A 12,865-nucleotide genomic window follows, 5' to 3' on the forward strand; every position below is an offset into this window, starting at 1 on the left:
GCACCAGAGTTCACGACCCGTTATGTGTCTGTTTTGGTATTGATGTAACAGCATCCAGTTTAAACTTGTTTTAGGCTATATGATGTCTGGACTATGTGATGTCAGGAATCACATTCTTCACACTCACATTCTCACCTATGGGCACTTTAGAGTCTTTTGTTTCAGCCTAAATGTGTCTGGTGAACAGCAACCATCGTGCACCTCCATACAGAACGATCGATTGACTCTCACAACCGTGAGGCAGACGTGCTAACTACTCTGAAATTAAATTTTTCAAAAACCTGACCTACTTCCGTCAAAGTTACTTTTTTATTTGCGTACCCTTCCTTCATTGAACGAAACCTACTCTTCTGTCCAACCATTTTTTTTTTTGTTTTTTGTTCATGCACCTCCTTTCTTCCGTCACTTAAACTTGCTGTTCGGCCTTCCTTACTTCTTTCCATTCACCCCAGATCTGTTTTTTTTCTTTTTCTTTCTTTCTTGACTGCCGTGTTTCTTTGAGTTGCTTTTTATTTTTTATTTCGAGTCCTTTGCTGAAAACTGCTTTTCTGCCTTGCTTTCTTCTCAGTTATTTGCCCTCAATTATGGTTGATCAAATAAAACAAGTTAATTTCAAAATTCTACCTACAATTCCCCGCGCTATGTACTCTAGATTCAGTGTTGTTATATCAAATGTATTCATATGTGAACAAGACAATTCAGGTCATTTCCATTTCATTTCAGGCCAATATGACATTTATGAGGATATAATGCCATGAAAGATTTGATTATGCTACCATCATTTGAACATTTGTGACCATTTTTTTCTATCCCAACTAACTTTGGGTGAGAAATTAATGCAAGTTACCAGCCAACCACAGGGCACATTTAGATCAAAGCTTGTTTCGAATAATGTGATTAGAATTTTATTTGTAATACTGCACAATTGCACACTCAAACAAATAACAACAAACAAGAATAGTCCAACTGCCTCGATTCAACCCCGACGATTAATACTTTAACTGTAATCCGTTTTATTTCATTTTTTTAATTTCTCGTCTCTTCTGGTAGCGTGCGGTTGTGTTCTGTCAGAGGAAGTGGAGAGTGTTTCCTGCTCACCCCCACAGTCCTCCCCCAGTCACATACGCGTTGAGGCTCGCAGGCCGCCGCCCCCCTTTCTCCCTCAATCCCTCCCTCGTCCTGGGTGTCTGCGCAGACGTGCACGCGCACAGCGGAGAACAAGCAGCTCTGGAGCTAACTGCTAAATGCTAAAGGTTAGCCAGCAGCAGCGAGTTAAGAAGAAAATGGCGATCATCCATAACGAATGCCTCCCATCGTAGATGCTGCAAACGCGTTCAAGGAATTCTTTTTAGCCTTACAGTCGGCTTCCCTTTTCCACTCTGTTGCACTTTATTCTTCAATGAGGTGAGACATATTTGTTTTCTCACACGCCCCTTGATGCCGTGCTATTGTAACCTTTACCGGGCGTCATCGACACAGTAGGGACTGGCGGAGATAAGTTCAGCCGCCGCCGCCGCTGCTGTTGTTTTATTTGGCCGACCTAAGCCGGTCAAGGGGAGCGGGCCGTTTGTAAGTAGTTTGCAAATAAAATAGTCCATGCATTTCTATACTTTTATTTTTAAAACTGTTCTGCAGCTACCGTTTGTATTTATTGGTACGATAGCTAGCGTTAACTAGTTGTAGTCATTGGTTAAGCCTAGCTTCTATTGCGTTTTTTTATTTTTTATTTTATTTTATTTCACCAACATTGTTCTTGTGTATTTAACAAAGCTCTTTAGAGGGACATTTTGGTGAGTAAAAACAACTGCTAGCGCGTTTGCATTTGTTTTTAATCCGATCGCAAGAGAATTTTAGCAGCGTCGTCGTAGTGTAGCTACTGTTGGCTTTAGCCGCCATGCTAATTTAACGACGCAGATGGCTTGGCGCTCGTGCAAACAGTCCAGCCGGCTTTTACGTTAGCTTCAGAATGGTTTTACTTGTGACCGGTTATGGTTTTGTGCGTTTACTTTTCAAGACGGTGCAGGATAAATGTAATTTAGCGAGGGGGTTAGTTGTACAGTTTCGATTTCGATCGAAGATATAACACCCTCTATCGGCATAGGGGGCACCTATCAGCTGGTTCTTCGTACCAGTAAACACTACACTACATCGCATTGCTTTTGCGCGTGAACACTTGAGACTTTATTAAGCAGGCCAGACGAGGACAAGGCTCAGTAAGGTTTTGCGCACAATGCGCAGACTCTCGACGGGGTTTTTGTTAGTGTTGGTCGCGCTGGAAAAATACCAGTGGAGTCGAGAGGAGCCATGTTGGTTAAAGCTGCTAGTGGGCTAACAGCTGAGGAGAACGGAGATAATGGCCGATCGGGACCTGAGCTGTAACTCTGACCTAATCTCTCTCTCTCTCTCTCTCTCTCTCTCTCTCTCTCTCTCTCTCTCTCTCTCTCTCTCTCTCTGTCTCTCTCTCTGTCTCTCTCTCTGTCTCTCTCTCTGTCTCTCTCTCTGTCTCTCTCTCTCTCTGTCTCTCTCTCTCTCTGTCTCTGTCTCTGTCTCTCTGTCTCTGTCTCTCTGTCTCTCTCTGTCTCTGTCTCTGTCTCTGTCTCTCTCTCTCTCTGTCTCTGTAAGACATAACACCCCCCACCCCCCACACATAGAAACAGCTCGTTAGACCTGAATATAAAAGACGTCTTGCTTGGAGTTTTCTCCTTGTGTACAGCAACTTGTTTTCCAGCATATTTTGCATTGTTCACAGACTGTAATAATTGTGGACAAGTGTCACAGTTTGTTTGTGACCGTTTGTCTTACATCGCTCAAAGTCAACAATCATTGCAAGCCCATAAAATCCTGTTGGTTAAGACAGAGATAAGTGCCATTCAACATTTCAGATAGTAACCTCATCTGTGTTCATCTTTATTTTTTTCTTCTTCTTTTTTTTTATATAGATTTGGAATTGGAAGCTTTGCCACCAAAGACACTGAAGCATCTTAACAGGTGTGTGAGTCGCCATGAACACCTCATTCATGCACGCATCACCACTGTGGTCAGGGCCAGCAAGACTTTCTGTGCTGGTCTTAGCAATATCAGGTTAACAGTACATTTACTTGGGCCTGACCAACTGTTGTATGTTTATTTTCTTTTTTTTAAAGCCAATTCTTATATTTGGCAGAATAAAATTCTGATAATCTATCTGATTAACGCTTACAGCAATAAACATGAATTACAAGTTGATTGTTTTACATTACTTAGTCCTTAAGTATGATAACTTTATGGAGAAAGTTCCTTTTTTTTTTAAATTTTATTTTATTTTTTTATTTTGTTTTGGGGGTTGGGAGACGTTTGAAAATGATCTTTGTTTTGTGTTGTAGCGTGTTATAAGCCATAGCAAGCAATAGTTTGGCAGATACTAAACAATTCTTTAAAAGTGTTGTTCTTGCTGTTTAATGCCACTCCCAGTTGAGGTTTACAGTTAAATTAATCCTATAATGACGATAATTATATGTTGTGTATTTAAAAAAACAAAACAAAAACAAACAAACGCACACATAACTTTACCTTTTAAGTTTTATAGCTTAATGCTAACACATAAAGGGGACACTCCTTACAAGGTCTAACGTAAAGCATCTTCTGTATGTGGTGGTGATAAGCAGCACTGCAATAAGCAGTGAATATATGAAAACAAACGATGCGCAACACATAGACAGATAATATAAAAATACATTGGCCATTCGTCATACGGTGCAAATGATGACTAATTACTGTAGTGTACCGAGTCAATTACAGTAGTTGTGAAACCTATAGCATTTACCTAATAAATGTAGGGTAACAATTTGCAGCCACTTTAATTGAGTAAATATAAATTATACAATAGGTGCGTTTCCATTATCCTCAGTTTTGCGCAAAAGGCATGTTTCGCAAAAGTAAGCTGGTAATGGAAACACTGGATTTGCAAAAAAAAAAAAGAAAACCTCTCAAATATCGCAACAAAGTTTTTGCGCTCTCATGGGGTGGTTTTTGAGACGTATCGAAAAAGAAGTATTTCGCAAAAGTGTAATGGAAACACTTTTTGCGCATTAGTAGTCATATGACACCCACCCGGTCACGGAGGAAAGGAATGTAACACGTTTATGTGTATTTTTTTTAAAACTTGCAATTACTATTTGTTTTGAGAATTAATAATTTCGGTTTTGTATTTTAGTTTTACATGCTGAAGTGATTTGTATCGGCTACTGCACGTCATGAGCGCAATAGAGAGAGAGGTGTAATCGAGCGAGCCTCCTTCGAGAAGTTGAAGGAGAGGAGAGCTTGAAATCCTGTCTTGCCATGTCTGGTTAATTTAGCAGAAAACATCAGAAACTTTTAACAATTTGTAACCCGCCTTTTACCCAGCCTCTGCATGGGAACAACAACATTTTAGGATTACAGGGATTAGGAAGTACGGGGCCACTCGCTTTCGTGTCAGAACTGCTTGCCGACTGCCGAGGGACACACACAACAACACCAACACTAAATGCCCGAAACCGACCGATGAGGGGTGAGCCCAGCCATAGCGACAGCGGGACTTGGTGTGAAACTCCAGCAGACACTGATGTGTATTGTGATGTGTATTGCGCACAAGTCGGAAGGCAAACGCACGAGCGGAGCAACGCCGTAACCCCCCCCCCCCCCCCCCCCCCCCCCCCGTGCGAGCCCGTCGCAGAAGCATACTGAGGCCTTAACGCACAATGGAAAGTGCCATCGACTCGCTAACGCTAATTAGAGTGCTACTCGCGGCATCACTCGAAAGAACGGCTATTTATACCAAACGCTTCAGGAATGCATACAGAGAACTTGAAGCATCTTCACATTACTCACCGGCATATGCTCTTCCTACACTGCAAAAAAAACAAACAAAACAAACAAACAAACAAACAAAAAAACTTGTTGGCATAACTTTATCGTGACCTTTTCCTTCTACTCTCTAATGTGGCTACAACTTAACAGTGTATCAGAATGCGTGGAACCACACTGCCCCTAAGTGGCCAAATCATGTACAACATGAGCAGCGTTCCTAATAAAGGCTCATACAAACAAGGGCAAGACAGTATAAAATAATTGAAATAAAATCGATTTTGGGCCATTTAAAATCGATTCTTAATTGTTTTGAAAGAGAATCTGAAGTCTTTTGAGAATTCTTTTTTTTTTTTTTTTTTTTTTTTCCCACCCCCCCTAATAGTGTAAGTTAAATTTACCCCATATTTGATAATTCCTTTGCTAACTAATCGGGTAAATTTTAGATTTTTGTGGATTATAGTTACCTATCTCCAAAATCGTTTTTTACAGTGTACCAATGTATAGTTGTCCTAATAGGCATAAACTTATTTAGTATGACGTAAAGATTGACGGTGACACAAGATATATTTGCAGAATATTTTACTGTAACAAGATGTTTGTTCTCAACAAGCATAGGTTCATTTATCGTATATACGCTAATTTTAAAAGACATGTAAAAGGCCTTGCTTTTATGTTAACATTGTTTTGTTCAACTTTGGGGCTGATCTCGTAGTTTTGTGAATATTTGTCTCAAAATTAATCACACAAACATCGGCAATATTCATAATTTTTAAGAGCCACATTTGTGACTTATATTTTTTTTAACTGTTGTCTATTTATCATGACTTATGATTTGTAAATATTAAATTCTGCTTGTGATTTGTCGTAGGTGCGTTTGTGAATCAGTAGGCACATGCCTTTAGTTTTGAGACAAACGTCACAATTTTCAAGACATTCACACACATGTAAGGAACATTCCACTTTGAGGCAGTGTTGCGCTCTCTGTTGAATGGGAACAAATCCTCCCCCGTTTATTCGTTTAAAAAAAAAAAATGGAAATAAGCTTTTAACTGATTTTGATTACCGTATGTGCTTATTTAGAAACAGTCGGGAAACTTAAACATGACTTACTTGTTTCCTTCAAGCTTTGCCTTGATGCCTGAAGATGTTCTTTTGCTACTTCTACAAGTATGTCACTTCAGGAGCAGCGGAAGAATAGCATCTTCCCGGTCAAGTCCCGGTCAAGAATGCATCCTATGTTATAACAATCAGTTTAATTCTATACTGCCTGATGCGGAGCGGCCAGAGATTGCTGCAACACTCCTTTTCTTGTGGCAGTCGGAATAACCTGAACAGCTCTTTTGAAAAATACTCGTTTCCGAATGATCTGAGTGGAGCAAAGCTCGCTCGGGGTGTATTTCCGAATGTACCCAGACCGCGTTCTCTTGTTGCAACGGGAGCATGCAGGAGGAGGAGCTTGTATAAAGTTGTGAAAAAGAAGGCGAGTTTGAGCGACAATATAAACAGACTGCAGTTGGGAACATTAGAACGTGGACTCGCGCTTGTGCAACTGGACGGAATTTTTACCCGTACACTTGTTGGCCACATTTGCAAGCATTTCAGTGGCACTCGAGCCCTGTTGTGTGTGCTAGCATTGAGTGTGTGTGTGGACAGTGGATGGGCAGCTGACACTTATGCAAGCACATGCAGTTCCGTTAGAATTGAATTGGAGGGTCTGGTTTGGTCTCGGCCCCTTTGTGCTGAGTAAGCTTTGCTGTTTTAAATCGCTCACGGTCCTGATGTTTTGTGTGTGCAGAGATGTTTGTATTGAGCTCATTGTCTCTGTACACTTTGTCCACACGCAGCCAGACAAAGGAACCCGAAAAGGGCAGCTAGACAATCACCTGCATGTGCAATTTCCCGAACTGGATCTTTTTATTCTCACCGTCAAACTACCAGATCTACTCACTTGTTTGTTGTTGTTGTTAATGTTGTGAAAAAATGCTCCAGAGGAAGTCGAACACAATCTGGGAAGTTGGTCACCCTCTGATTTTATAAATCCTTAACAAAGAAGGAAAAGAATGTAATCCTTTTTTAATTGGCAATATATATTTGAAATAACATTTTACTGTTATATAGAATCCCCACAATCTATTCAAACAATATTCCATTGTAAACACTCTCTAAAGGTAATACAAAGGTGTTTGGAGATGAACGTTAAAGCAGCTATATGGAAGATTTAAAATTTCAAATCGCTACTGCCACCTGTGGCCGAAAACAAACTGCACGCTCGTACACGCTGCGCGCACTCGTGCGTGCACGACCTCAATACTAGTTCCGTCTTCGCGCGACAGGAAACAACTGACGAGGACGCGCATGACGTCACATCCCGCAGACAGAGGGCGGGAAATTCGAAGGATTCGGACCGGACGCTTCAGAAATAATATTGTCTAGAGCCTTGTAGGAGTACCCATTGTGAACAGCTAAGATGTTGATCTACTAATTAGAATATGTTTCAGTCATAAATGGTCAAATAAAAAGGCTATTGTTAAGATATTTTTTGGGGGAATCCTCCATATAGTAGCTTTAAGTTATTGTCACAAGTAATAAGTTAGTTACCGATAGGAGAATAACTCCTTGTGTATGCTTTTGTATTCTCACTTAGATGCTCCTCCTTCAAATATTGCAAAAAAAAAACAAAGGAAAAAAACAGACTAAATTGCATTTACACAATGATTAATATTCTCTGTTAAATATCTTTACAAGACAGTGTTACCATTACTGTATGTTCGTTCACTGGCGGCGGCCTGCCATTCCTAAATCGTAGTCGCCGTGCCTTCAAATTTCCAATTACAGTGATATCTCAGCTGACGAACGCTTACGCTCACGAACTTTTCGCCTCACGAACATTAAATTCGCGAGCATATAGTCTCTGCTGACGAACTAGTTTTCGGCGGACGAACCAAACCACGCGGTCGAACAGCACCACGGTGGCGGCCACGAGAAGCTGACGCACGCTCACGGCGTCCCAGTTCGTCACCCCCTTTCTTTGAGTGCGGACGCGGTTTGTGTTTGATAGACATTTTGGACCATATTGAGTGTACTTTTGCTATTATGGGACCGAAAAAGACCCCACCACAGGCTAAGCCTAATGCTGCGTTCTCACTAAAAGCGAGGGACGGCGATTCGGCGGCGCGTTTGCATTGTAGTCAATGGAGTTCGCGCCATTAAAAAAAGCGAAAGTGCTATCACGTACCTCAAAAAAGGAGAAAATAGTGCCACGGCAGTTTCGTCCCAGGAAAGAGGTGAAAGTAGTTGGCGGTGCTCACTTTTTGTTGACTCGCTAAAGTGCTCCACTTCCTTGTTCACCAAGGGACACACCTCCTCCGCTCCGGTGAGCACGAAAGCGCGAATGACCGGCAACCGTTCCAAAACCACTACGCGGTGAAACGCTCGCGAATGAAGTAAGTCTACCATTGCTACCATCCTTAAGAACTACCATCACAAAGGTAAATAAAACGACTTTATTATACAGTACAGTTTATTTCTTTAATTACAATACAATAGCACATTTATTATACATAAAATAAGGTATATTTTTGTGTAGTTTTAAGGCTTATTTAGTAGAAAATTATGTTTTATAGGGACCTGGGAACGGATTATTCTCATTTTAATGGTTTCTGATGGGAAATAAATGTTCGGAAGACAAACTTTTCGCCTTACACACACTTTCTGGGAACCAATTATGTTCGTGAGCTGAGGTATCACTGTACTGTAAAGCAGTTGGAGGCTGACGAGGAGTGCAGCTACAAACGTAACACTGGATGGATGGTGAGAAAGATGACCAGACAGCATGGATCGCTACTGCGACCAATTAAAAAAAAAAAAAAAAAAAAAGTGCAACGGATCTTTGAACAGTGACGTGTTTGGATCAAAGGCGAGAACCAGTCAAGCTAGCAACAATGCGCTGCTAAGGCCAAATTCAAAATAAAAGGCTACTAAATAATACATGGACGTCAGTGCAATAGCCTTGGTAGGCTTTTGTTTTGATATTTCCTAGCCGTTTGTTTGCTTTGTTTATGGAAGGAAACTTGTGTGTGCGTGTGTGTGTGTGTATATATATATATATATATATATATATATATATATATATATATATATATATATATATATATATATAAAAGAATTGAGCGATAAAAGAAAAAGGGAGTCTTCAAAGCACCACATACACTCCCATCCACTTGTTAAAAAAATAAAGATGACCACCCCGCCACAAAAGGCCTTATAAGAGCCTATGAGCTGTATATGTCTAATCTATACGATATACATATAGTTTATACAGTTGTCTGCTCGCAAGATGGGAGTAAGATGGCCGCCCTGTCGCTTCAACGGCTTTCACGGGGGTGTATGGGCTATCCAGTAAGATATTCAGATCAATGGGTTGTACACACGCGTTTGGGTCGGCTAGCATCACATTTATAGCGCACATTTATAGCGGGTGACTTGAATGCCGTATGCCCGCTTCTCTCGCAAAGCACAGATCTATATGAGTACTGGAGTAAGCATGTGTATGGTGATGTGACGAGCACATGACTTACGGCGCTCGCCAGAGCAGCTTTTGGGGATCAGAACATGCATTGTCAAGCATACCGGAACACTGATAGTACCTTCTTTGCACTTTGGGAAGTACCTGAACGCTCAAGGGAGATTTTTAGAAGTGCCAGAGCTCCGTACCAGTGCATTCCTGCTCACTTAAAACACTGGGAAATCAAATGTATGAATGGGGCTGCGGGTAATGACTCTAATGTAGTCCAATATAGCGGAGCAAGAGTAGCGTTTCTTCTTCACAAAGCTACTCAAGTAAAAGTAAAAAAAGTATTGTGTTGTTACGGTGATAAGTACATTTTTTTTTTTTCCCCCAAAGTTACTCAAGTAAATGTAACTCGTTACTACTCACTTCTGGTCATAAGATTTTATGGATTATTGTCAGTAGCATTAAGTACGAACTTAATAGTAATTATAATGGTTTCTAAACTTCTGACCGTTGTTTATTTTTGCTTTTAATTAGCAGAGTTGTTCGACATGCAGCCAATAACCTTTTAAAAATATCTGCAATATTCAGATTTTGAAAGGCCATGTAAACATGCACCAAAATCCGAACATGCCGGGTTACACCCTTTCATAACCTGAATTCTTGGTCATATAAACGACCGGAATACCTTGTTTGAACGAGGCATTTGGTTTGCATTGTGTGCATTAGGGGTGTGAATTGCCTAGTACCTGACGATTCGATTCGTATCACGATTCACAGGTCGCGATTCGATTCGATACCGATTAATCCCGATACGAATTTATAAGTCGATTGTTGCGATTTTTTTTCATTCAAATTTAGAAAATACTAATCAGTAAGCTTGTACAGTGTAAGATTTATATGAAAATGTATTATTTATTTATCTGAAATTTCAGTCTTAATGAGGTTGTAATCTGTTTCATGTTTGAACAGCATTAAAATAAAATATTACGGCTTAATGTTCCGTTCATATAACATTCTTCCATGCTCAAGGTGTGAATCCTAAATAAAAAAAAAAAAATAAAAAATAAATAGATTCTGCCGATTATTGAATCGATTCGAGAATCACAGCGATGTAGTATCGCGATATATTGCCGAATCGATTTTTTTTTAACACCCCTAGTGTGCATGCTGCATTCTTCTCCTTCGTCTTCTTTTCTTCTTCATTCATTTCTTTTCGCCAGGAATCTTGACTTTGTTGTCCAGTACTGTTATACCCTTGCACAGAATAGCGCAGAACGACTCCAGAGTGAGCAGTTGTTTTTGCTGTAATGTATTATTTCGTGGATCAGATCAATAACATCATTGATCGATTGCGCAAATTATTACGATCACGATCATACATAAAATGCCAATTATCGTCCGATCACAATCAAGCCAATCAGATCGTAAATCTATTGCCAATTAATCGTTGCACCTCTAGAGCAAACATGTTCTTATTCCAACCAAGATGTAAAGTTAGCATGACCTGAAATGATCCCACTGGTTGTTGGAGACTGTAGGGAAACCCCAAGCATGTCATTCATACAAAGCCACATCTATAGGACTGTTTGTATAGAAAGATAACTTACTTCATCTCTTTTAACCACTATGAGATCATACAAATGCAAATTGATGCAGATGATATAGTGTGCTGCATGCAAATTAGCCACACAACCATGCTCTGCTTTTGTTCTTCCAACACGGTGAAATCCTTGTGTTTCTAGGCAGGCTTTGATGTCTGTAAGGGTGCACATCTTGCATTTTGGTGTGAGGTTTAACCAACCCTTCCTCCAGGCTACAAATAGAATCAATACATGATCCCCTTTTAAAGTTGACTTCATTGCATGACTCAATATTATTTGCAAAAACATACGCCCACAGTTTTTTTTTTTTTTTAATGACTAAGGAAGTCTTGCAGCATCAAATGTCTGATTTCTATCTCGTCATAAACTCTAGTTTATAATTTTGTGTGTGCTATAATTAATTGCTTCTATTAACAAGCATTGTCAAACACAAATGTCACCGTCATCATTGGTTGTGACAATCCATTAAAAAAAAAAATAAAAAAGTTGCGTTACCATTTCCTTGTTGGTTGCTTGTAGCGGTATATGTTCTGTGTGTGTGTGTGTGTGTGTGTGTGTGTGTGTGTGTGTGTGTGTGTGTGTGTGTGTGTGTGTGTGTGTGTGTGTGTATGTATGTATGTATGTATGTATATATATATGTATATATATATATATATATATATATATATATATATATATATATATATATATATATATATATATATATATATTAGAGATAAACCGATATGCTTTTTTTAGGGCCGATACCGATTATCGGTAGTCAAGGAGGCAGATAACCGATATTTGAAGCCGATATTCATTTGCAGTAAAAGTTAAAATGTTGGCACCAAATTTTTGAATATGCAAACCCTAACCGTTCTTTACAATGGATTCTCACACTGCACTTTTCATTTTACATCCTTCCATCTGCAATAAGACGTTATTGGCGGGGGGAGTTAAATGTGGGGGGCCAACGTGACATTACCTTTTATAGCATTTGGGATACTTGTAGTTTTATTCTATAAATGTTATATTTTTATATTTTGAAGTAATAGGAGGAACCCTGTCATTCGAAATGTGCATCAGCTGTGGCATTTCTTATTACTACAGCAAAAAAAAATAAAAAATTCCATGAGAAAAACTATTCATCCCTGAACACCATACAGTTCTTGTTGACCTTATTATGATTATTGTTATTGTTACCATTGTTACCATTCCGACCGTGACACCCAGTCGCTTCGGGGTTCCGACACCGGGTTGCAAGTTAAACCGGCTCATGTTGACCTGGCCTGCAACATTGCTAATTCACATTAACAAGCACTATCTTAGCTGTCCACATGAATAGTTACTAACACACGAGAAAGTTATACAACACACCAAACATGAGCTCATTATTCAAAGTATGATGCACGTAACGAAATTACATCACTGAACATTAATTGCAGCCGACTACGGCCGTAGATGTTACATATTAGTGGCATCCATTGAGAGGATAATTTCCCAACTGACGGCAGACATGACGTGAAAAAAGAGACAAAACGAGCAAATAAGCACACTATACTTTAGTGCACTTCTCTACTAATGCCTAACATACGGAAGAGAACACGTTCGTGTAGTTAAACGGTGTTTGAGACACTTAATTTGTTACGGAGCGGACTTTAACGAGGCGCACAACGAGCTGTCAATCAAGTCGACGGCGAAGCTTAAGGCACACAATGGCAAAACAGTGCGACAAATAAACACAATATAAAGTAACTAAACGCTATTTAGTGTCACTGTGGAATCTAACTGCATAATAACCGCTATGCAACAAGTAGTGGACGTGACCCAGAATGCAATGTGTGCGTCATGAGAGGTAAATATAATGACATTACTCTACTCTTAACATGGAACTAGACAATATAATAATGACAACTGTTAATATTTGGAACCTTTCTAACAAACA

The 12,865-nt window shown here is 39.7% G+C and overlaps 1 protein-coding gene across 5 annotated transcripts in view; it reads left to right on the forward strand.

Moving 5' to 3' along the window:
• The first annotated feature begins 1,164 nt into the window (after positions 1-1,164).
• The window catches only part of LOC144031986 (trinucleotide repeat-containing gene 6A protein-like), a 58,312-nt gene continuing 46,611 nt past the window's right edge, over positions 1,165-12,865 (forward strand). For 3 of the 5 annotated variants that reach the window (XM_077539565.1, XM_077539588.1, XM_077539596.1), the window contains exons 1-2: positions 1,165-1,404; positions 2,940-2,988. The gene's annotated coding sequence lies outside the window, so the exon portion shown is untranslated. Of the gene's footprint in view, positions 1,405-1,465; positions 1,570-2,939; positions 2,989-12,865 lie in introns of those variants that run through there. The other 2 variants (XM_077539571.1, XM_077539578.1) reach the window with 2 other exon arrangements.

The sequence above is a fragment of the Festucalex cinctus genome, chromosome 1, assembly GCF_051991245.1.
Source record: "Festucalex cinctus isolate MCC-2025b chromosome 1, RoL_Fcin_1.0, whole genome shotgun sequence".
NCBI classification, from domain to species: Eukaryota; Metazoa; Chordata; class Actinopteri; order Syngnathiformes; family Syngnathidae; genus Festucalex; species Festucalex cinctus.